The sequence below is a fragment of the Notechis scutatus genome, chromosome 2 (genome assembly GCF_049901735.1).
Source record: "Notechis scutatus isolate UNSWTSFEM ecotype Mainland chromosome 2, rNotScu1.2, whole genome shotgun sequence".
NCBI classification, from domain to species: Eukaryota; Metazoa; Chordata; class Lepidosauria; order Squamata; family Elapidae; genus Notechis; species Notechis scutatus.
In genome coordinates, this window is record NC_142010.1 from 8,425,675 (window position 1) to 8,451,770 (window position 26,096).

At 43.0% G+C, this 26,096-nt stretch overlaps 1 protein-coding gene and 2 pseudogenes across 3 annotated transcripts in view; all 3 read left to right on the plus strand.

Moving 5' to 3' along the window:
• Positions 1 to 26,096, plus strand: part of LOC148131694 (uncharacterized) — a 140,687-nt gene that overhangs the window by 66,977 nt on the left and 47,614 nt on the right.
• The window catches only part of LOC148131697 (uncharacterized), a 35,457-nt pseudogene continuing 10,890 nt past the window's right edge, over positions 1,530 to 26,096 (plus strand). Inside the window, exon 1 of the transcript XR_015747048.1 lies at positions 1,530 to 1,652. The product of XR_015747048.1 is annotated as an uncharacterized LOC148131697 (transcript). The remainder of the gene's footprint in view (positions 1,653 to 26,096) is intronic.
• LOC148131698 (uncharacterized) lies at positions 1,651 to 19,741 on the plus strand (annotated as a pseudogene). The gene is made up of 3 exons (XR_015748295.1): positions 1,651 to 2,735; positions 2,786 to 2,906; positions 15,204 to 19,741. The product of XR_015748295.1 is annotated as an uncharacterized LOC148131698 (transcript).

Consider the following 26,096-nt stretch of genomic DNA (forward strand, 5'->3'; position numbering starts at 1 on the left):
CTGAATATTTATGCCAATGTGATATTTCAGTTTTTTTTCTTTTTACTAAATTTACAGACTATGTAGATTAAGGAGGGGGAAAATGAAGTTAAACAACTGTAGAATCAAGCTGCAGCATAACAAAATTGATAACTGTAAAGAGGGCCTGAATACTTTCTGAATGCACTGTATTCAGAAAGATAAATACATTTCAGGTTAAGTGAAAGGTTAAGTCTTGGGATGTCTTGCCCAAAATGCCTGCAGAGCATTTTGAGGAAGGGAGACTGATGTGCACAAGAGGCAGGTTGGTTGAGCTCCAAAGAGGCTTCAGTTGTTGGAATAAAATGCCCTGTGGAGAGTTTTTAATTTATATTCTGTTGACCCAGTCCTGCTTCCTCTAGTTATTCCATTCCCTTTCCTATTTTCAGGTTTTCTCAAAATTCTGTCTACTTAAGGCACAGCATTTCTCTGTGTCTTTCCACCTTCGCTTTCATAGCATTCCCTTTCTGTAAAGCCAACAAGTATGGTATTTAAGTTGGCATTGTCATATGACATAATGCTTAACAATTGGGCTGCTTACTAACACAGATGCTAGTCCCAATTGCAGTCAGTAAGTGAGCACTACTTCAATTAGGATGTCACCAGAGTGGTTGTGAAAAAGATATTCTGCCCTTACTTGGAGCTGAGGATTTCCATGGGCAAAACTGAACATGAAATCTTGCAGAGGGTTTAGGTATCATTTCATCAGGTAAAAACCCACAATCTCTACAATTAGCTCAGAAGTTTCAACTGAAACCATTTTGGGATAATTTTCAGGCTAAAACACATGCCTTTTCCACATACATACAGATAGGCATGTATATCTGCATTTCTCTTTGTATGCATATATATACAACTGTACAATGTATCCCCAGCATTTCCAGATATAGTTCATGATAAGGCTTTGCACTGCTAAGAATTTGTGAATCACCAAAGTGAAAAAGAGAATTTCATGACTGAATGCATATTTGCACCTGGACACAAATGTGTCAAATGAATCAACTAATGTAAGAGGTTATTCTTTAAAGTGGCATGTTTGCTTATTCATTGTAATGTATACTTTTTTCTTTTTTTCACATCTTCAGCAACTATTTTATAAAGAATTAAAGTTACATGTTTCTTTGAATCTTATAGACAAAGAGGATGGCAATAAGAACACTCTGGAAAATTGAGAATAACAAGCAACATTGGGAAAAAAAGCAAAGCCAGCGAGAAATCAAAATATTTTCCATTTCCTTCAGAAAACTACAAAATTCTTCTCCTTTCCCAGCAGTTGAGGGACAAGGAGAGAAAATTTAGAGAATTCAGGCTAGAAAAAGTAGAGTGTGAGAAACTCAAGAATACGTTACATGAAAGATCAAGGGAGATTGTATTTCATTCAGAAAAAGAGGGGTATCTCTGAAAGTCAGCAGGGAGAAAAAGGTCTATTGGATAGCCACATAGGGCAGACTGTGGTGGAGGCCCGGCCCTGTGAGGAGGAAAACAGGTGGAAATAAAGCACCAGTAAACAAATGATCACACATATATATGACCTCAAGAATATCACCAACCTGGTGACACATCAGAAGACTCACACCGGAGAGAAATTATATGATAGTCCTGACTGTGGCAAAAGTTTCAATCAGAATACCCACCTGATGACACACCAGAGAACTCACACAGTACAAAATGTATTACTGCCCAGATTGAGGCAAGAGTTTCAGTCAGAATTCTGACCTAATGAGAAACGAGAGGACTCATTCCCAGGACAAACCGTATGAATGTCCTGAGTGTGGGAAAAGTTTCAGACGGAATTCCAACCTCGTTACACACCAGAGGACTCACACAGGAGAAAAACCATATGAATGTCCAGATTGTGGGAAAAGTTTCAGTTGGAATTCCAACCTTGTTAGACACCAGACGATTCCAGCCTCATGATGCACCAGAGGATTCACACAGGAGAAAGACCGTATCAGTGTCCAGATTGTGGGAAAAGTTTCAGTTCGAACTCCAGCCTTGTTAGACATCTGACGACTCACACAGGAGAAAAAATATATGAATGTCCTGTGTGTAGAAAAAGTTTCAGTCAGCATTCCAACCTCGTTATACACCAGAGGACTCACACAGGAGAGAAACCATATGAATGTCCAGATTGTGGGAAAAGTTTCAAACGGAATTCCAATCTCGTTACACACCAGAGGACTCACACAGGAGAAAAACCATATGAATGTCCAGATTGTGGGAAAAGTTTCAGTTGGAATTCCAACCTTGTTAGACACCAGACGACTCACACAGGAGAAAAAATATATGAATGTCCAGAATGTGGGAAAGGTTTCAGTCATAATTTCAACCTTGAGAAACACCAGAGGATTCACACAGGAGACAAACCATATGAGTGTCCAGATTGTGGGAAAAGTTTCAGTCAGAATTCCAGCTTCATGATGCACCAGAGGATTCACACAGGAGAAAGACCGTATCAATGTCTAGATTGTGGGAAATTTTTCCGTTGGAATTCCAACCTTGCTACACACCAGAAGACTCACACAGGAGAAAAACCATATGAATGTCCAGAATGTGGGAAAAGTTTCAGTTGGAATTCCAACCTTGTTAGACACCAGACGACTCACACAGGAGAAAAAATATATGAATGTCCAGAATGTGGGAAAGGTTTCAGTCATAACTCCAACCTTGTGAAACACCAGAGAACTCACACAGGAAAGAAACTGTATGAGTGTCTATAGAGTGTGGGATATGTTTCAGTCGGAACTTTCAGCTGGTGTAACAACAGAGGACTCACACAGGAGACAAGCTGTATGAATGTCCAGAATGTGGGAAAAGTTTCAATCAGAATTCCAGCCTTGTGCAACATCAGAAGAGTCACACAGAGAAACCTTTTGAATGTCCAGAGTGTAGGAAAGATTCAGTGATAATTCCAACCTTGTGAAGCACCAGAGGACTCACACAGGAGACAAGCCGCATGAGTGTCCAGACTTTGGGAAAAGTTTCAGTCAGAATTCCCACCTGGTTACACACTAGAGGACCCACATAGGAGAGAATCCACATGAGTGCCCAAAGTGTGGGAAACATTTCAGTAGGAATTCCCACCTGATGACAAACCAGAGAACTCACATGTACAAACTATATGAGTGTCCAGATTGTGGCAGAAGTTTTAGTCAGAATTCCGGACTAATGATACATTCCCAAGACAAATCATAGAAATGTCGAGATTGTGGGAAAAGTTTCAGTCAGAGTTCCAACATTTTAACATACCAGAGAGAAACCGTATTAATCCTCAGAGCAAGGGTCTTCAAACTTGACAAGTTTAATACTTGTGGACTTCAGCTCCCAGAATTCCTGAGCTAACATGACTGGAAGAGGAATTCTGGGAGTTGAAGTCTACAAGTCTTAAAGCCCTCAATTTTAAAGACCCCTGCTCCAGAGTGTGGGAAAAGTTTCAGTCAGAATTCCAGCTCGGTGACATATCGGAGGACTCACAGCCATGATAAAGGCTAATTACATGTTTATGGTGATCTGCAGAACCTTCTGGATATTTCTTTTTGCAGAAATATGGAATTCTTCAAAAAGGCTTTCGGGTGGTCTTTTTTTATATTGATTATGGAATTCCCACAATTGGAATTTTTATCTTCTGTCTTGGTGCCCTCCATATTTTGAGTGCCAGAATTTCCCAACCACCATACACATAGTCCTTGAGATACAAGTGTAATGGGGCCTATCAATTACGCTTTTATGTTGCAATCACCGTTAAACGGGACTGGTTTGCTTAAGTACCCCCACCCCCTCTCTGCCTGGTAAAGGTATTCAATGAATGTGTGAGTTATTAAGCGGAACACCTCAGGGTTGGAGGCATAGACAAGGCTTAGGCTTGCATTCCCAAGGCTTCCTCTACCTCAACCCTTTGATCACCCCAGTCCTTTCCCTTTTCCACGGAGTTCCCACTGGCATCTTCCTCCCCACCCTTGCAAGGTCCCCACACACTTTTCCCCACTCCCACTGGGTTCCTGCAGTCCTTAGACCTCACTCCCACCCCAGCAGGCTTCACAGTCTCCTCTTCCTTACCTTTTGAAGATCACTGAACCTCATTTTGGGGAAAGAGGGCAGGACATGCATCCCTGGGCCGCATGACTGAGTTGTGGAAGCAACCGTCATTTTCATTGTGCCTGGAACTCATCTCTGGGCCATGCAGTGGATTTGTGGAAGCAGCTGCCATTTTGCCACCTGCCTGTGGGCCAACATAAGTTCTATTTCTGGCTCATTGACCTTCAAGAAAGGGACAAACTACTCCGTTTTGCTATCTTAACACTGTGCGGACTGCCTTAAGGGATTGTGGGCACATTGAAAATGATGGCTGCTTCCAGGAGATCTTCAAAATGGAAGTGTGCGGTGGGTGACGGGTATGCTGGGAGTTAGTCCAAAGCTCCGTGAAAAAAAGCAGTGTAAAATTTCACATGTAGAGGCTGTTCTGCCTTGCAAATGAACCCAATGGAGAAGAGCTGTAGGAATATTAAGTTGAAGAGAAAAGGGATTGTGCTTTTGATCACAGCATCTCCAGGCTTATTAGCAACTTCTGCTGGAAACTTATTTTTTGGGAGGTGCCTGCTTCTTTCCCTTTGATGGCTGCGGTGATCAGCACCTTAATGCCGATGTATTTGTTGCATCCTCCTTGGTGGTGGTGATTAGAGAAAAAACTACAATGGAAAATGTTTCATTTTTAAAAATGTATTGTGTAAGAATTCTCGATAGCTTTCGACAAGGAAAAAATGGGTATTGTCAGTGTTGCTATGAAAATTAGGGCAAGGCAAGATGCTCAGAGTTGCTTCAAACTCTATAAGTTTACTAATAAAATTATATGATGATGGGTTGAAGGACCTAGATATGTCTAGGCCAGGGGTTTGCAACCTTAAACACTCAAAGAGCCATTTGGACCCATTTCCCACAGAAAACACTAGGAGTCACAAAAGCTGGGTGAGTGTGGCTGACTCAATGTCACTCCCACCAAGTCACATGAACCCCTAGCCATGCCTACCTAGCCGTTCATTAGGGCAGAGAACGGATATTAAAAAACACTGGGAACCACAAAACCTTTTTAACAACTCCCTTCCCCAACCCTCTGTATTTCTCTGTCTCTCTCTCCCCACTCTCTACCTCTGTGTCTATGTCTCTCCCCCTCTCTGTCTATCTCTTTCCCTCCCTCTCTCTTTCCCCCTCTCGCTCTCACTTCCCTCTTTTTATCTCCTCCTCTTCTCTCTCTCCCCCCAGGGAGGAGGGTGGAAGGAACCCTTGAATGGGTGGTGGGAATCTGGAGGCCAACAAGAAGAGGATCAGCACACTGAAGATCAGATGGCCGGTGGGGAGGTGGGGCATCACAACACCGGCAGCTCTGCAGGAAAAGTGCGGGGAAAAGCAACTGACATCCAGGAGGCGAGCGCAAGCAGAATGGGGCAGGGTCGCATTGTGTCTCCGCATTGTAATGGGCTCCAGAAAAGGGGGACCCCACCTCCCCCCATTGTGAAGCGTGATACATTTCACTGCTGCATAAGGCGCGAAAAGTGGAAGCAGCAAATGTTCGCGATGAAGACCCACAAAGGCAAGTGCAGGGGTGCTTCGCTTCTGCACTAAGGCTCTGGCCACTGCCACCGCCGCGACAGGGTGACAATCATCCCACTGCCGCGACAGGGACCCGCAACAGAAAGATGAAAGACCCACATTCGGCTCTGGAGCGACACGCGCCCTGTACCGTTCCAGACAATCGGCTGTCTAATCTACTCTTAAAAACCTCCAGAGGGAGCACCCACAACTTCTAGAGCAGGGGTTTCATTTCATTGAGGGCCACATTAGGGTTGTTTGACCTCGGAGAGCCATGGGGTGGCGGGCAGTGGATATGGCCATGGTGGATGTGACATGAGACCACACCTCCACACACATGGTTTTATACACTTATAAAAAATAGAGAGCCATATATTTCTCTTGTGTTTTTGAATACTTGATCTGAGTCGAGAATGGTCTCCTGGCGCACTCCGGAGGTCCTGTTTTGGGCCTGGAAGGCCTCCTGCAGCCCTCAGGAGGGTTTTAAGAAGACACTGGACAGTCACTTGTCTGAAATGATATAAGGTCTCCTGCTCTAGCAGGGGATTGGATTAGATGACCTCAAAGATCCTTTCCAATTCTGCAATACTACTGTATATTCTAGTAGTTATTTTTCTGCTTCTAAGCCATGGAGGGAACCAAACAGCCTGACTTGTTCCCACCCTCTCCTCGCACCTATTCTTAACTCTCCTTCCAGCTCCCCCTTTCACCCAGGGAAGAGCAGGAGAGATTAGCTGTGAAGATTAGCTGCATGCTGAGCCCTAAAAGTTCATAAAGTTATTACAGAATTACACATTAAAAGTTGGGCCGGACCAAGTTTCCAAGCAGGGGACCCTATTTGATTCCGGACCATTGGCTGTCCAATCTGCTCTTCAAAACCTCCACTGAGGGAGCACCCACAGAGGCAAGCCATTCCATGGATGGGTTCCTTTATTTATTTATTTATTTATTTTTTGAACAAATTTTTATTAATTTTTAAAAACATACAAAACATACAAAAATACAAGACATAAAAACATAAAAGATCTCTTTTCTGAAAGTTGCTTAATCCCGGGTCAAAACTCTTGGTACAGACACACATTCAAATTCATATTCATTTTACATACCATTCCATATCTTATTACATTTTCATTTTTCTATATAGCTTCTCCTTTCTTTTAAATTTTCTCAATTTTATTTTATTTATCTCCTCTCAATTCAAATCATAATATTTATTATTCTTTGTCTGTTCTATTTCCAACTATCCGTTTATCTTTCTTCTTAAAAGAAAAAAAAAGAAAAACCTTCTCCTGTACACTGATTGGAGTATGACGCCTATGTCTCTTTCCCCTATATTTATAATACTTGATTTAAAGTACTTACGTTGGGATTCTGTCTGGTACATTCTGACATTATACAATATCATCAAAACCAATACAAATCTATTCATTAATATTAATATTTATTCATATCTTAAACATCTAGCACATTTCTTATCAATTAGGTCACATATTTCTATGGGAGCACCTATTTGCCATATTAATTCCTCCACCCACATCACATATTATAAATCATTATTACATTACATGTTCCCCTCTCCTTCAAACCTCTCATTTCACGAATAGTTTCACTAGTATAACATGGCCTAATCATTGGTATTAACAATCATTTATATCTTTAGACATTTTACCCATTTCAATTAATTATCATACCTTTATGGGAACACTTCTTATACTTTCCAAAATTATTCCCCCCCCCCCACATCACCAATCTTAAATCATTATTTCATTAAAGTACTCCCCTCTCTTAACAAAAATTTTACTGAATTATACTAAATATTTTATCACATTTTAAATTGCATATTATTTCCAGTCTTCTATAATTATTTCTAAATACAAATATAAAAATGCAATCTTATGTACCCTTCTAGAAGGATGGGTTCCTTTATTGTGAATAAGCAAGCAAAAGGTTTATTTCAATGGGCCTTTCGGATTTCTTTTTAAGGGACCTGATCCACAAACGGGCTCGCTGGAGACTTTGGCATTGGTCGGCCTCGGCCTAGTGGCCCCCTCCCCTTTTTGGCTTCAGAGAAGGGGTTAAACGCTTTTGCGCCTCGAGAGGAGGCAGGAAAGGGGGAAAAGTGGGGTGGGAGCCAATCCCGACCCCTCCTTGCCCTCCTTCCTGGTCTCCCGACATCTCTTACATCAAGTCCTGCAGAGATTCTCTCGTGGGAAGAGGCGCTCAAGGGGCACCAGGTGGGCAAGGCCACTGCCAGAGGGGGAGGAGACCAGGAGGGGGGACCAGGAGGGGGAATCCTCAGGTGCGGGAAGGGAGGAGGGATTCCTGGGGGGAGGGAAGGAGAGCGAGGTGGGGTTTCCCCAGTTGTGCCCCTTCCCCTTCAGAGTCCCCGCCTTTCCTCGCAAGGTTTTCTGCTCCGTGAGAACCGCTGCGCCTCGGTTGCGCGAACGGCTCTCCGATCCCCTTAAAATCCTCCCTCCAAGCCCACCCCCTTCCCCGCAGCCCAACATTTGGTGCAGCCCGCTCCCAAGGTGAGGCCGCCTGGTGTTGGGGAAGGTTGGGCACCACCGTTCCCACGTTCCCCTGTGGCTGCTAGGGAGGATCCGCCTCCCAGGGTCTGGAGGGGAGGAAGAGGATCTGGGTTCAGAGGGATCGTGGCTGGGCGTGAACCCTGCTAGGAGGAGGCCGCTGGCATCTCGAGGGTTACGGAGACCAGAGGCGTCCAACTGAGCTTCCTTAGAGATGCAGCACCTGAATCTGCCTCTCTTACCTGCCCAGATTCCCTTTCTGATGCATCCGTTTCTCTCTGCCCACGTGACTGAACAGCCCTGTCGGCAAAGGTTTTCAATTTAAATTTCACTTCTTTTACAGATTGTATAATCTAATAACTGCCTTTGAGCATTTTGGGGAAGGGAGACTGGAGTGCAGAAGAGGGAGATTGGTTGAGCTCCAGAGAGGCTTCAGTTGTTGGAATAAAATGTCCTTTGGACGGTTTTTGTTTATATTCTGTTGAGCCAATGCTGCTTCCTCTAGTTATTCCGTTATAAACTTCCTTTTCCAATTTGCAGTTTTTCTTCATGGCTATTATAAGATAAAGAATTGCTTTTGAGTCTCTCCACTTTCACTTTTGTAACTTCTCCTATCTGTAAAGATTTCTGAAAGTATTTTAATATAATGTAAACCTTGGAGCACTTCAGAACTTACTAACTTCAACCTGGTGCATGGATGATGGTATTTCGACTGGGCTTTTTTAAAGGGGATAGAGAGGTCAATTTTCCCCAAGTGCTTTGAAAGGATAAATCACTGTCTAGGTCAGGGATCCCCAACCCCTGGTCACTAAATGAAGTGGTGTAAATCAAAGATTACCTGCATAGAATTGGATATGAAAGGATGGATGGCCTCTCCTAGAGATTTCATGTAGATGGTAAATCACGTTGCTTACTGAGGGAAATCCGGGCAGTTCCAGCTGCAAGAATGCAGAGGGAAAAATAATATCTCCCATCTAGATGTGGTTGGAAGCAATGTGGGTGGGCACTTCAAGGTTTTGTCCTATATTTCATTCTTTTATCAATGGGATGAAGCTGGCAATTGTTTAATTGTTTAAGGCTGCACATAAAAACAAGACCTTCATCAACTTTTACGATGCAGCACCTGCCTAATCTGGTGAAGGTGAGTAGGGGAAAGCATCACTCTTCAAGCTTCCCTCAGTTGCAAATATAGTTTTGGGGAGTTATCCTGCACCCCCAAGAGAAAGAACTGGCTGGAATAGTCTTCACTGATCCTCAAGGGAGGTGCGCTTTGTCCCTGCCTGTTGACGCATTGTGTTCTCCCCACGGATGCTTTGCTTGGCTGCAAAAGAAGCCCCTGGCTCAGTTGGAGTGACAATGAGGGCATCCCTACCTTATGTCGCTAGATGGCGCTCTACAAAGAAGCAACACTCGCGCCTGGAAAGCAGAGAATAAGAGCACAGCAGCGGCATCGCTATATTGACATTACACCGGAAGGGAGAGAGGCCGAGCTGGAACGAATTGAAACGATAGAGTATTAGATTGCTAGAGAGGATGTGGAGGAGGATGACAGGGGGAGTTCCTCTTCCGGGTCAGCCAGGGGAGGGTGATGGCGTTGGCGGAGTCTCTTGTGCTGCTTGGAGGGTCGAAGCGGCTCCTGGGAGGTGAGTGGAGGGCAGGTCGGAGGAGAAGCCGGGAGCAAGTCGGGCCCTTTGGGTTCCTCCACGGCCTGGAAGCAGCGAAGGGACAGGAATGAAACATGCGGGCTGCTGCTGCTGCTGCAAAGTCTTTCTCTCCCCAAACGTTTTTATCCTTTTGCTGCACGATTTAAAACTGCAGCCCGAGATTTTTCTGATCTTATACTTCTTTTTTTTTAAACAAATTTTATTAGTTTTTAAAGACAAACAAAACATAAAACATAAGAACATAAAACCTCTTTTCCGAAAGCTACTTGTAGATTTTAACAAGACAAATAAAACATTGTTTTATGCAGCATAGTTCTAAATTATCCCATTTCCATATAAACACATACCTATCTTTTTCCATTCTCATTATTTCTCCCTTTGCTTTTTTTCAGTTATATTTATTTTCTATATTTATCTATTTTATATGTTTTTATTCATTATACTTATATTTTCATCTGTCTTGTTTACAGTTTCATTATTCTCTTCTAACATTCCTCCAAGGTTTTATTAAATCTCAGTCGAACATGAAAACAGAAAACATAGAAACATAAAACTTCTTTTTGGAAAGTGGCTTAACCCCGGATTACATCTTTTTGTACAGACATAAATCAAATTCATGCTCACATATACTATTTCATATCTTGTTTAACATTCTATATTTTCTATATAACTTCTCCCCTCTTTTCACTCTTAATTCTATTTTATTTATTTCATCTTAATTTAAATATTTATACTTGTATCTTTTGTCCGTTCTTTTCCAATTATCTATTTATCTCTTCTCTTTAACACAAAATTTCTCTTGTAATTGCTAATGGAAGTATGACGCCTTTCTATCTTTCCCCTAAATTTAACACTTAAAATAATACATAATTTCCATTCTGATTCTCCTTAGTACATTTTACATACTGCATTTTAAAATAAGAAAATAATAAATTTATAATATAGTTAGATATATAATTTCCATTCTAATTCTGCTTAATACATTTTACATACTACATTTTAAAATAAGAAAATAAGAAAATGGTAAGTTTATAATAACATTAAAACAATAGTAAATTAAACTCTATCGTTTAATCCTAAACATTTTACACATTCCCTTTAATATTTTATTAAATATTAAACTCTATCATTAAATCTTAAGCATTTTAATATTTTGTTAGATCATGTAATATTCCAGTTTTCTATTTCAAATATAAATACTACAATACAATCTTATGTACTTTTGCAGAATCTTTTTTTAATTGTACTTTACCCTTTGTCTCTAAAAAAAAATCTGCTTTTTTCCATCTTGTTTCAAGCCTTTGTGACTTCTTTTCTTTTTCCCTTCCTCTCTTGTCCAATCTGGCCTTTTTACCCCCCCCCATCTCTTAATCTCCACCTTCTTAGCTTCCCCTCTCTGTTGTATTCCTCTTTTCTGTTGCTTTCTGACATATCGATTTTTCACATTATTTTTCTCTTTCTTGGTTGTTTTTTTAAGTCTTAAATTCTCCATTTTCCTTCCCCTCTTCCTCTCTTCTTCCTTGGCTAAAATTATTTGTCCATTAAAGATGGTTTCTTCCTCTTCCTCCCAAGTTTCTTGTTGTATTTCCTGATAGGTAGAAATCGCCATTTCTAAGAAATGGAAAACAGATCCAAAAGAGCCCTTGCCTTCTTGTTCCTCGTCTTTTAATTTTTTAAATTCCATTTTTAATTCTTCCACAGATAATGCCATTGTAAGGTTTTTTTCTTTTTTTTAAAAAAAACCCAAATGTTTTTAATCTTAGAATAGTTTCCAAAAGTTCCACAGTCATCAAGCAATCCAAACAAAAACGAAATGTTTCATTTAGCACCTTCTTCCCTTTACACTTTCTCCTCCTGGGGCAATATCAATTACAAAGTTCCAAAATATATTTTTGAAGTCTTATTACAGTTAATCTCTGATCTTATAAACTCCAAGCCATCTCCTCCAGCAAAATCTTAATATAAGTTTTTTTTTACCTCTCCCTTCCCACTTATAGCAAAAAGCTTTTGATTTTTACCTTCTGTGCCAAAGCAGGTTTTTCAATGTCCATTTGCTATCTCCGTAAGGAAGAAGAGTGAACTTTCCCTTTTATCACTTTCATTCGCCGCTTTAACAATCTTCTTTGGAAAAAATATATCATTCAAAAAGTTAAATTTCCAGGGTATTTGGATGTATCTTAATGTCCCGGTTCAGCCAAAAACTTTCACTTTCTAACACTTCCTCCTGCGCGATCGTGTCCGGCTGAAGGTTTCTTTGTGGCGGCCATTGCTGACCGCCGCTCCACCGCCTAGGGAAAAAGGAGTCTAGCCGGCTGGGGAAAGGGGTTGCGATATCCCCAGACCCCTGCCCGGATCTCCTCTATCTTCCGTTACCTCTCCAGGGTAACAACAGCCTCCAAATCCAGCTGGATCAGAGGCACTTCAGCGGCGAGCGCAGCAGGAACCGCGCACGATCGCGGGTTCCTGCCGCCGCCGAAACCTTGCAACCGGAAGTTCCTGATTTTATACTTGTTGACATTCATTTTTCCTCATTCCAGTACACGACAAAGTGAATACAGAATTTTAGAAAATGTATGTAATTGTATTAAAACCCTTAAAAACCACATTGGCATAAATATTCAGATCCTTCACTCAGCAATTACAGCCTTGTTTCTTTTTGGGTATAAGCTTTTTGCACCTGGATTGGGGGATTTTTTGCCGATCTTCCTTGCAAATCCTCTCAAGATCCGTCAGGTTGGCAGTGACCATCGGTGGAGAGCCATTTTCAGGTTCCTCCAGAGATATTCAATAAGGTTCAGGTCAGAGCTCTGGCTGGGCCCCTCTAGGATATTCACAGAGTTGTCCCTAAGCCACTGCTATGCTGTCTTGGCTGTCCTGAGTGCTGTGGAACAGGTTTTCATTGAGGATATCCCTGTACTTTGCTCCATTCAGCTTCCCCTCAACCCTGACCAATCTCCCAGTCCCTGCGGCTGAGAAACACCCCCACAGTGTGATGCTGCCACCACCATGCTTTGCTGTTGGGATGACATTGGGCAGGTGATGAGCAGTGCCTGGGTTTCTCCACACATAACATTTAGAAGTGACAGGTTCATTTCATCAGACCGGAGAATCTTGTTCCTCACAGAGTTCTTCAGGTGCTTTTTTGCAAACTCCAAGCAGGCTTCCATGTGTTGTGCACTGAGAAGAGGCTTCTGTCTAGTCACTCTGCCAAAATGCTCAGAAGGGTGGAGGGCTGCAATGATGGTTGTCCTTCTGGAACTCTGTCCCATCTCCACACAGGATCTCTGAGGCTCAGTCAGAGTGACCATCTTAGGCCCTTCTACCCCAATTGCTCAGTTTGACCGGGCGACCAGCTCTTGGAAAAGTCCTGCCTGTGCCAAACATTTTCCATTTGACATTTATGGAGGCCACTTGTCCCTTAGGAAACTTCTGTGCAGCAGAAATTTTACTGTAGCCTTCCCCAGACCTGTGCCTTGCAATAATGCTGTCTCTGAACTCTGCAGGCAGTTCCTTTAACCTCATAGCTACTGTTCTGCTACAGTATGTATTGTCAGCTATGAGGCCTTCTGTGGAGAGGGGTGTGCCTTTACAAACTATGCTCAATCAAGTTAATTTACCACAGGTAGACTCCAATCAAGGTGTAGAACCATGCCAGCAACAATCAAGGGAAATAGGCACCTGAACTAAATTTCAAGTGCTGTTGCAAAGGGTCTGAATATTTATGCCAATGTGATATTTCAGTTTTTTTCCTTTTACTAAATTTACAGGCTATGTAGATTAAGGAGGGGGAAAATGAAGTTAAAACAACTGTAGAATCAAGCTGCAGCATAACAAAATTGACAACTGTAAAGGGGGTCTGAATACTTTCTGAATGCACTGTATTGAGAAAGATAAAACATTTCAGGTTAAGTGAAAGGTTAAGGCTTGGGATGTCTTGCCCAAAATGCCTGCAGAGCATTTTGAGGAAGGGACACTGATGTGCACAAGAGGCAGGTTCGTTGAGCTCCAAAGAGGCTTCAGTTGTTGGAATAAAATGCCCTGTGGAGAGTTTTTAATTTATATTCTATCGACCCAGTCCTGCTTCCTCTAGTTCAGGGGTGGGGGGGGGTGGGTTCGGGGCCCCCGGGGGGGTTGGGGGGGGGGGGGGGGGGGGGGGGGGGGGGGGGGGCCCTTCGGGGGGGGGGGGTAGGGGGGGGGGGGGGGGGGGGTTGGGGGGTTTTGGGGGGGGGGGGGGGGGGGGGGGGGTTGTTCCATTACCATCTTCCCTTTCCAATTTTCAGGTTTTCTCAAAATTCTGTCTATTTAAGGCACGGAATTTCTCTGCGTCTTTCCACCTTCGCTTTCACAGCATTCCCTTTCTGTAAAGCCAACAAGCATGGTGTGTGAGTTGGCATTGTCATATGACATCATGCTTAACAATTGGGCTGCTTACTAACACAGATGCTAGTCCCAATTGCAGTCAGTAAGTGAGCACTACTTCAATTAGGATGTCACCAGAGTGGTTGTGAAAAATATATTCTGCCCTTACTTGGAGCTGAGGATTTCCATGGGCAAAACTGAACATGAAATCTTACAGAGGGTTTACGTATCATTTCATCAGGTAAAAACCCACAATCTCTACAATTAGCTCAGAAGTTTCAACTGAAACCATTTTGGGATAATTTTCAGGCTAAAACACATGCATTTTCCACAAACATACAAATAGGCAATGTATATCTGTATTTCTCTTTGTATGCATATATTTACAACTGTACAATGTATCCCCAGCATTTCCAAATATAGTTCATGATAAGGCTTTGCACTGCTAAGAATTTGTGAATCACCAAAGTGAAAAAGGGAATTTCATGACGGAATGCATATTTGAACCTGGACACAAATGTGTCAAATGAATCATAACTAATGTAAGAGGTTATTCTTTAAAGTGGCATGTTTGCTTATTCATTGTAATGTATACTTTTTTCTTTTTTTCACATTTTCAGCAACTATTTTATAAAGAATTAAAGTTACATTTTTTTTGAATCTTACAGACAAAGAGGATGCCAATAAGAGCACTCTGGAAAATTGAGAATAACAAGCAACATTGGGGGAAAAAGCAAAGCCAGCGAGAAATCAAAATATTTTCCATTTCCTTCAGAAAACTACAAAATTCTTCTCCTTTCCCAGCAGTTGAGGGACAAGGAGAGAAAATTTAGAGAATTCAAGCTAGAAAAAGTAAGAGTGTGAGAAACTCAAGAATACGCTACATGAAAGATCAAGGGAGATTATATTTCATTCAGAAAAAGAGGGGTATCTCTGAAAGTCAGCAGGGAGAAAAAGGTCTATTGAATAGCCACATAGGGCAGATTGTGGTGGAGGCCTGGCCCTGTGAGGAGGAAAACAGGTGGAAATAAAGCACCAGTAAACAAATGATCACACATATATGACCTCAAGAATATCACCAACCTGGTGACACATCAGAAGACTCACACCGGAGAGAAATTATATGATTGTCCTGACTCTGGCAAAAGTTTCAATCAGAATTCTGACCTAATGAGAAACGAGAGGACTCATTCCCAGGACAAACCGTATGAATGTCCTGAGTGTAGGAAAAGTTTCAGACGGAATTCCAACCTCGTTATACACCAGAGGACTCACAAAGGAGAAAAACCATATGAATGTCCAGATTGTGGGAAAAATTTCAGTTGTAATTCCAACCTTGTTAGACACCAAACGACTCACACAGGAGAAAAAATATATGAATGTCCTGAGTGTAGGAAAAGTTTCAGACGGAATTCCAACCTCGTTATACACCAGAGGACTCACACAGGAGAGAAACTGTATGAATGTCCAGAATGTGGGAAATGTTTCAGTCAGAAGTCCAACTTGGGGACACACCAGAGGACTCACACAGGAGAGAAACTGTATGAATGTCCAGAATGTGGGAAATGTTTCAGTCAGAAGTCCAACTTGGAGACACACCAGAGGACTCACACTGGAGAGAAACTGTATGAGTGTCCAGAATGTGGGAAAAGTTTCAGACAGAATTCCAACCTCGTTACACACCAGAGGACTCACACAGGAGAAAAACCATATGATTGTCCAGATTGTGGGAAAAGTTTCAGTTGTAATTCCAACCTTGTTAGACACCAGACGACTCACACAGGAGAAAAAATATATGAATGTCCTGAGTGTAGGAAAAGTTTCAGACGGAATTCCAACCTCATTATACACCAGAGGACTCACACAGGAGAGAAACTGTATGAATGTCCAGAATGTGGGAAATGTTTCAGTCAGAAGTCCAACTTGGGGACACACCAGAGGACTCACACAAGAGAGAAACTGTATGAGTGTCGAGAGTGTGGGAAAAGTTTCAGATGGAATTCCAACCTCGTTACACACCAGAGGACTCACACAGGAGAAAAACCATATGAATGTCCAGATTGTGGGAAAAGTTTCAGTTGGAATTCCAACCTTGTTAGACACCAGACGACTCACACAGGAGAAAAAATATATGAATGTCCAGAATGTGGGAAATGTTTCAGTCATAATTTCAACCTTGAGAAACACCAGAGGATTCACACAGGAGACAAACCATATGAGTGTCCAGATTGTGGGAAAAGTTTCAGTCAGAATTCCAGCTTCATGATGCACCAGAGGATTCACACAGGAGAAAGACCGTATCAATGTCTAGATTGTGGGAAATTTTTCCGTTGGAATTCCAACCTTGCTACACACCAGAAGACTCACACAGGAGAAAAACCATATGAATGTCCAGATTGTGGGAAAAGTTTCAGTCAGTATTCCAACCTTGTTAGACACCAGACGACTCACACAGGAGAAAAATATATATGAATGTCCAGAATGTGGGAAAGGTTTCAGTGATAACTCCAACCTTGTGAAACACTTGAGGATTCACACAGGAGATTGTGGGGAAAGTTTCAGTCAGAATTCCAGCCTTGTGAAACACCAGAGAACTCACACAGGAAATAAACTGTATGAGGGTCTATAGAGTGTGGGAAATGTTTCAGTCGGAACTTTCAGCTGGTGTCACACCAGAGGACTCACACAGTATTCAACCGTATGAGAGTCCAGATTGTGGGAGACATTTCATTCAGAATTCCAGCCTTGTGCTCCTACCGCCTTAGGGAAAGGGAGTTTGACCAGCTGAGGAGGAGAGATGCAGCTCTCCTTGACCCTGCTGGCGATCTCCCCCCTCTTCACCACCTCTACAGGGTGGCTTAGCCCCGAAGCCAGCTGGCTCGGGGCGCTCCAGCGGCGAGCCCAGGCAGAAACCATGCACGATCGCGGATTCCTGCCTGCCGCCGAAGCCCTGCAAACCGGAAGTCCCAACCGGTAGGAGCGGTGGTTAGAAATGGCCACCTCAAAGAAGCACTCAACCGGAAAAGAAAGTGCAGGAGGAAGATAAGTGAAAGTTTTGGTTGACCAGGATAAAAAGCAACAACTAAGGTACCCTGGAATTTACATTTTATAAAAGATAACATCGCTCCCAAAGAAGAGTCGGAAGCAGCGAAAGAAAGTGAAAAGGGAAAGTTTTTTTTCTTCTTCTCTCTCCTTCCTCACATTGACAACGAAGAGAGCTTAATAAGAAATCGGAAAAATCCGCTTTGGCACCAATAATTAAGCTGAAAATATAATTAAATGCCAAAGGGACAATAAAGATTTCTGGACACTAAAAAATCCTTTTTGTCTATAAGTAGGAAGGGAGAGGAAAAGAATAAGGACAGGATCTGAAAGGAGGAGTCTTCCTGGATTTCAAAAGAATTTAATGTAAAATCTCAATAAGACTTCTAAAAGATACATTTTAATTGGAACTTTATAACCAAATAGTAACCCCAGGAAGAGAAAATGAAAAAAGAAGAAAATGTAAAAAGAAACAGCTTGTGTGTATTTGGATTGTTTGGTGACTTTGGGATTTTTGGATATTATATTTGACTAAAAACAATTGGGTGGTTGTTTAAAATTTTTTACAATGGCACTATCTCTGGATGAACTGAAAATGGAATTTAAAAAATATAAAGAAGAGATACAAGAAGGGAAGGGCTCCTTTGGCTCCGTTTTTCAATTCTTAGAAATGGCGATTCGTAACTACGAGAAACAACAAGACTGCGCAACAAGAAGATTGGGATAAAGAAGAAGCCATCTTTAATGAACAAGTAACTCTATCTGGGGAAGAAAGGGGAAAGAGAATGGAGAATTTAAGACTTAAAAAAACAACCAAAAAAGGGAAAAATAATTTGAAAAGTGGATATAATGTTGGAAAGCAACAGAAAAGGGGAATACAGAAGAGGGAAATGGAGGTGGAGAGACGGGGGTAAAAAGAGGAGAGAGAAGAAGAAAGGGAAGAAGGAAAGGAAGAGAAGTTACAAAGGTTTGGAGCAAGATGTAAAGAAACAGGCCCTATTCAGAGATAATGGGTGAAAATCTAACTAATAAAGGGATTCTGTGAAGGTACATAAGATGGTATTGTTATATTTGTAATAGAAATAATGTTAGAAAATTGGAAACACCATATGATTAAAAAGAGGGATAAAATAGTCAGTGTAATTTAGTGAAACTTTTGTGAACAAAATAAATGAAATGAAATAAAAGAGAATTTAATTAGGAAGGAACGGGAACATTTTAATTACTCATTGTTTTATAAAATATAAGTGAAGTTGGGGGGAATTAACTATGGAAAGTTTATAAGTGTTCCCATAGAAGTATGATATTTATTTGAAAAGTAATGTGTAAAATGTTAAGATTTAAATGAATATTAATATTAACGATAGAATTGAATTGGTATGGATTGTAGTTCTAATTATATTATACATTTATAATTTTTTGTTTTTTAAAAATACAGTGTGTAGTTTTAAAAAGTACCAAGCAGAATCCGAATGGAAGTTATGTATTGTATTAAGTGTTATAATTTTAGGGGAAAGATATAAAGATGTCATACTCCAATCAGTGATTACAGGAGAAATTTTGTTTAATGAGAAAAGATAGTAGACAGTTGAAACAGGACAGACAAAGAATATAAGTACAATGATTTGAATTGAGATGAAATAAAACAAAATTAAGAAAGTTAAAAGAGTAGAGAAGCTATATTGAAAATGTAGAATAGTAATAAGATATGGAATGGAATTTAAAAATGAGCATGAACTTGAATTTGTGTCTGTAGGAAGAGATGTAACCCGGGACTATGCTGCTTTCAAAAAAGATGTTTTATGTTTTTATGTTTTACGTTTTGTTTGTTTATGTTTGTTTTCAAAAATCAATAAAATTTTCAAAAAGAAACAAAAAAAGAATTCCAGCCTTGTGCACCACCAGAAGACTCACACGGGAGAGAAACCTTTTGAATGTCCAGAGTGTAGGAAAGATTCAGTGATAATTCCAACCTTGTGAAAAACCAGAGGACTCACACAGGAGACAAGCCGCATGAGTGTCCAGACGTTGGGAAAAGTTTCAGTCAGAATTCCCACCTGGTGACACACTAGAGGACCCACATAGGAGAGAATCCATATGAGTGCCCAAAGTGTGGGAAACATTTCAGTAGGAATTTCCACCTGATGACAAACCAGAGAACTCACATGTACAAACTGTATGATTGTCCAGATTGTGGGAAAAGTTTCAGTCAGAATTCCAACATTTTAACATACCAGAGAGAAACCATATTAGTCCTCAGAGCAAGGGTCTTCAACTTGGCAAGTTTAATACTTGTGGACTTCAGCTCCCAGAATTCCTGAGCTAACATGACTGGAAGAGGAATTCTGGGAGTTGAAGTCCACAAGTCTTAAAGCCGTCAATTTTAAAGACCCCTGCTCCAGAGTGTGGGAAAAGTTTCAGTCAGAATTCCAGCTCGGTGACGTATCAGAGGACTCACAGCCATGATAAAGGCTAATTACATGTTTATGGTGATCTGCAGAACCTTCTGGATATTTCTTTTTGCAGAAATATGGAATTCTTCCAAAAGGCTTTCGGGTGGTCTTTTTTTATATTGATTATGGAATTCCCACAATTGGAATTTTTATCTTCTATCTTGGTGCCCTCCATATTTTGAGTGCCAGAATTTCCCAACCACCATACACGTAGTCCTTGAGATACAAGTGCAATGGGTCCTATCAGTTACGCTTTTATGTTGCAATCACCGTTAAACGGGACTGCTTTGCTTAAGTACCCCCACCCCCTCTCTACCTGGTAAAGCTATTCAATGAATGTGTGAGTTATTAAGCGGAACACCTCAGGGTTGGAGGCATAGACAAGGCCCAGACTTGCATTCCCAAGGCTTCCTCTACCTCAACCCTTTGATCGCCCCAGTCCTTTCCCTTTTTCAAGGAGTTCCCACTGGCTTCTTCCTCCCCCGCCCTTGCAAGGTCCCCACAGGCTTTTCCCCACTCCCACTGGGTTCCTGCAGTCCTTAGACCTCACTCCCAACCCAGCAGGCTTCACAGTCTCCTCTTCCTTACCTTTTGAAGATCACTGAACCTCATTCTGGGCCGCATGACTGAGTTGTGGACGCAACCATCATTTTCATTGTTCCTGGAATTCATTCCTGGGCAATGCAGTGGATTTGTGGAAGCAACTGCCATTTTGCCACCTGCCTGTGGGCCAAAATAAGTGCAGTTTCTGGCTCACTGACCTTCAGGAAAGGGAGAATTAGTCCAAAGCCCCGTGAAAAAAAGCAGTGTAAAATTTCACATGTAGAGGCTGTTCTGCCTTGCAAATGGACCCTATGGAGAAGAGCTGTAGGAATATTGATTGAGGAGAAAAGGGATTGTGCTTTCGATCACAGCATCTCCAGGTTTATTAGCAACTTCTGCTGGGAACTCATTTTTTTGGAAGTGCCTGCTTCTTTCCCTTTGATGGCTGCTGGGTGATATCAGCACCATAATGCCGATGTTTGTTGCATCCTCCTTGGTGGTGATTTGAGAAGAAACTACAATGGAAAATGTTTCATTTTTAAAAATGTGTAAGAACTCTCAATAGCTTTCGACAAGGAAAAAATGGGTGTCATCAGTGTTGCTATGAAAATTAGGGCAAGGCAAGATGCTCAGAGTTGCTTCAAACTATGAGATGTGCAGTCAATAAGTTTCCTAATAAAATTGAAAGAGGGCGGAGCTGGCGTCATGACGATACGGCATGCGATCTTGGAGGTCTGAGATCGCTGCCGATATCTTTGCTCCTGGATGGTCCTATCGGATCTAAACTGTCCCGAAGAGACGGCGAAAGTGAAGAGCGCATCCTGTCGATCCCAGGGATACCGCAAAGTCCCTGGTACCGTGTTTCTCACATAATAAGGCCGGGCCTTATTTTTTTTTGACCCCCGAAAAACCGGCTAGGCCGTCTTTTCGGGATGACTTAATCCCCCCTGCATCCTTGGGTGGGCGGGCGGCGACAGCTTGGATGTTCGGGAGACCTTCCGCCACCGTTGCTTTTCCTTCTCCCTTGCTGCCGTGGCGTTAGAGCAACGCTGCGGCGTTTGGCGCAGCCACGTGCAGCCAATCAGGGCTCCTCCCTGCAACCGGAGCCCTGAGGAGACACTTAGCTTCAGGCGCTCTTGTGGCGCTTTCCTTTGCCTTCAAGGTAAGCGAATTATTTAAAACCTCCGCTCATCCCATCAGGGCCGCGCAGCGCCGTGCGAGCTGGGCAGAGCCGGGAAAGCGAGCCGCGGTGTTTCCTGGTTCTGCCCAGCCCGCACGGCTCTGCCGCGTGCCTGGCGGGATGAGCGGAGGTTTTAAAATAATTCACTTTACCTTCAAGGCAAAGGGAAGGCGCCACAGGAGCGCCTGAAGCCAAGTATACCAACAACAAAAGGCAAATTCTCAAGGTGGGCTGGAGGGAGGTGGCTACGTGCCCCCCGGGCTGCTTCAATGCAAAGTCCTGACTTGCAGCATCCTGCTTTTCGCCGCCGCCTCCCTCTCCGACTGCGAAACTCGTGTGCTTCGCCAAACGCTCCGAGCGAGGTGAGCTCTTTCATACATAGAGAGAGAGAGAGAGAGGGAAAGACGCCGGCGTGCTCCGAGAGGCTGGCTCTTTTCTCTAGCCGAGGCTGACATCTGACTGAATCTCTATCCCGCTCCTTTATCCTCACGACGGGGTCGGCAGTGATGCTCTCTGGTGCGTCCACCTCAGCTTGCCAGCCTTGCCCCGCTATGAGACGATATTGTGACAGCCGCTGCTGCCGCACTCCCTTCTCTTTCCTCGCCTCTCCTCCCTTCGCCGGCAGGAGTGTGCGCGTCTGCTGCCACTGCCGCCGCTCCTGAGGCCGTTGGGGGCGGGCAGGTGGGAAAGCAAGCAAGGTGGCTGCGCTGTCTTCTTTTTCCCTCAGCGAAGCGCCGCTGCTTGCCGCCGCCACCGCCACTTGCGATGGGTGAGGAGGAGGAGGAGGCACCCGAAATGTCACCAAGGCAGCGAGTGCCTCCCCGCCGGGCCCTCCGCTCATCCCGCCAGGGCTGTGGCAGAGCTGTGTGGGCTGGGCAGAACCAGGAAACACCTGCGGCTTGCTTTCCTGGCTCTGCCCAGCCTGCACGGCTCTGCCATGGCCCTGGAGGCACTTCCTGTCAGCCTCGAGCATTCCTCAATGAGCATGACAGGGAGCTGCAGCAGAGGAATGAAAACCACATTTAGCTCTGGAGCGACACCCGCCATGTACCGTTCCAGACAATTGGCTGTCCAAAAACCTCCATTGATGGAGCACCCACAATATCTAGAGCAGGGGTGTCAAATTCAATTTCATTAAGGGCGGCATCAGGGTTGTGTTTGACCTCGGAGAGCCATGGGGTGGCAGGCAGTGGATATGGCCATAGTGGATATGACATGAGATCACACCTCCACCACACACATGGTTTTATACACTTATAAAAATAGAGAGCCGTACATTTCTCTGATTTTGTTTTTTTAATACTTGATGACCTTATGAGAGAGACCAAATCAAGAAACTGACTCCATAGGAAGACTACAACTATAAATTATTGACATACACTGTAGTAACAGAATCCTGAAAGGTATAATATTTTACCTTTCCTCCCTTTTATAACCTGAGTCAAGAATGGTCTGGAGCATTCTGAAGGCCCCTTTTTGGACCTGGAAGGCCTCCTGCAGCCCTCTGGAGGTTTTTAAGAAGACACTGGACAGTCAACTTGTCTGAATTGATAAAAGGTCACCTGCTCTAGCAGGGGGTTGGATTAGATGACCTCAAAGATCCCTTCCAACTCTGTAATACTATATTCTAGTAGTTACTTTTCTGCTTGTATGCCGTGGAGGAAACCAAACAGCTTGACTTGTTCCCACCCTCTCCTTCAACCTATTCTTAACTCACCTTCCACCTCCCTCTTTGACCCTGGGAAGAACAGGAGAGATTAGCTGTGAAGATTAGCTGCATGCTCAGCTCTAAAAGTTCATGAAGTTCTTACAGAATTACAGAATAAAAGTTGGGATGGAGCAGGTTTCCAAGCAGGGGACCCTATTTGATTCTGGACCATTGGCTGTCCAATCTGCTCTTCAAAACCTCCACTGAGGGAGCACCCACAACTTCTAGAGGGAAGCCATTCCACTTGTCATGGACAGGAACTTTCTGCTTAATTCTAGGTTGGATCTGTTTTTGATCAGTGTCCCTCTGATGCTTCTTTTACTGCTCTCTAGCATTTTGGAGAATAGGTTGACCCCCCCCTCTTAATTTGTCAGCCCCTGAAATACTGGGAGACAGCTATTGGGTCACCCCTAGTCCTTCTGTGTGTTAGTGTGATGACCCAGGGTGGGATACAAATTAAACAAATTCACAAAAACAGGTGCAGTCCCTTTTATTCCTTCAACTTGGCTTCAAAGCTCCAAATATTCTTGACTGGATATAAAAAAACTTCCCCACAGACAGTTACGGAAAGGAGGAAATGCTGTTTAAACTAAAAATGCCTATAAATTATAAATAGCAAAAACAACACAAACCACACTGAAGCAATTAAGGGAACCAGGCAAGATTAGTGCTTAAAGACATCCACAGAGATCAGAACAAACACTGGGAAGGACACCAAACTCAGATAGGAATGGATAGACTAGAGATATTTCCACACTTTATTTCCAACACTGGCCCATACGGATGTCCGTCCTTTTAAACAGTTCTCACAGCTACCCCATGAAGAGGAACAAGGCCCTTTCCTCCCCCCGTAGACCACACCATTCATGTCTCTCCCTTATCCTCTCCTTCCTGTGTGCCCTAGGATGGAGATGGGATGGGCCTGGGTCTTCCTCTGACTGCCCAGCTGGCCTTTGCCCTTCCCCAGCTTTCTCCACAACCTCCAGAGCTACACTTCCACTCCCTGTTGGCTGTTACTCCTCTCCCTCAGAGTCAGACTCCAACCGGGGCATGACACTATCCCCCCGGAAAGGCCCCCTCCCCCGGGACCAGGCAGATGGGGATGTTGAGGAAACCGAGCGTGGAAGTCGTGGACCAAACGAGGAACATGAACATTAGCAGCATTGACCCATGTGAAGTCCTCTGGTCCATAACCTTTCCATGCCACCAAATACTGAAATCGGCCCTGCAATTGGCGTGAATCTTGGATGATGTCCACTTCGTACTCTGCCTCTCCCTGAGGGGCTACTAGGGCCGCCGATGGTGGAGCTGGTCTATGCAGGCTGTCGACTGATACTGGGACTAACAAGGATCGATGAAAGACAGGATGGATATGCATGGTCCGTAGCAGGGAGAGGTGAAACGTCACAGGATTGATCACTGCCCTCAACCGGAAAAGGTCCCAAGTAATGGTGATCGAGCTTTTTCGATGGCTGCGTTGTTGATAAGTACCAGGTAGAGAGCCAAACCCAATTGCCTACGGCTAAAGGTGGAACACTGCAATGATGTCAGTCTGCAAAGCCTCCTCCTTGGCTCTCTCCAGTTGGTCTCGGACCATGTGGTGCATAGCTTTTAACTCTTGCAGGAACGTATCCACTGCCGGAACTGGGGAGTCAGACTGGGCCAAAAGAAATAGTCATGGATGAACTTCCGGTTTGTCGGCTTCGCGAGCGTGCAGGATTTGCGACTGCGCGATCCTCGCCGCGCTAGCCGTTTTTGGGGCTCCGACCCAGCCGGGCATGGAGCTAGCTGACCCTGCAGGGGCAGCTGAAGGTAGGGGGATCCGGAGAAGGGTTTGGGGGTGCTGCAGACTCCTCCCTGGCCGGCAGAACTCCCTTTTCCCAGGACGGTGCAGCGGCGGGTCTGTAATGGCCGCCACAAAGAAGCTGGCAGCCGGGTAAGAATGCGCAGGAGGAAGTGGAGAAAGTGATTGAGAGGAGAAAGTTTTTCTTGGCTCCTAGGACTCTAAGACATATCTAATAAAATTCCTGAAAAGTATGACTTTCTGAATAATACCTGCCAGAAGAGGAAAAAGCGGCTGTTTGAAGGTGCTGAAAGGATAGCTTTCCTCTTTTCCTACGGAATAAATAACTGGATATTAAGAAACCTATTTCTTTTAGGTGAAAATTGGTTTTAAGCGATGAGTGGGAAGAGAGAGGATTAAAAAGAAAACATTTGTATGCTAAGATTTGTTGGAGCAGATGCCTTAAGGATTTGAAGACTAGAATATATTGCAATAAGATTTTAAACAGATTTGGACTTTCTTTCTCTTGGATTGATATTGCCCCAGAAGGAGAAAGTGAGAATTCTGCCTTGGTTTGGACTGACTGATAACTTTGGGACTGTTTTATTTTTTTTTTTTTATTTTCTTTTGAATATTCTGGTTGTTGTAAGAAGAAAGAAGGGGAAAAGAAAAGAAAAGATTTATAATGGCTCTTTCTGTTGAGGAACTAAGAAAAGAATATGAACAAGCAAAAAAAATGGTAAAGATGGTGTGGAAGAAGCTTTCCTTTTCTTAGAAATGGCGCTTATTAATTATCAACAAACATTACAACAGATGAAGACAGCAGAGGAACAAGAAAGAAAGAATGGAGCCATCTTTAATGAATCTCAGAACTTGATCCAGAAAGAAGGAAGAGAGAAAGAAAAGAAAAGAAGAGAAAAGAAGAAAATTAAAGGACTTAAGGACTTAAGATCTAAAAAACATTTAAGAAAGGGAAAAATAAGGTGCAAAACCAATATGATGATAGTAAACAAAAGGGAAAAGGAATACGACAGAGAAGGGAAGCTGGCAAGGCAGAGGCTAGAAGAAGGGGGTAGAAAGGTTTGTTGGGAGAAGAAAGAAAGGGAAAAGGTGGAGAAAAGCTACAATGTCTTGAAATTAAATGAAAAAGAAACTTTTTTGGATAATGGATAAAGTATAATTTTTTTTTTAAAAAAAAGATTTTGCAAGGTACATAAGATGAGATGGTAGTATTGTAA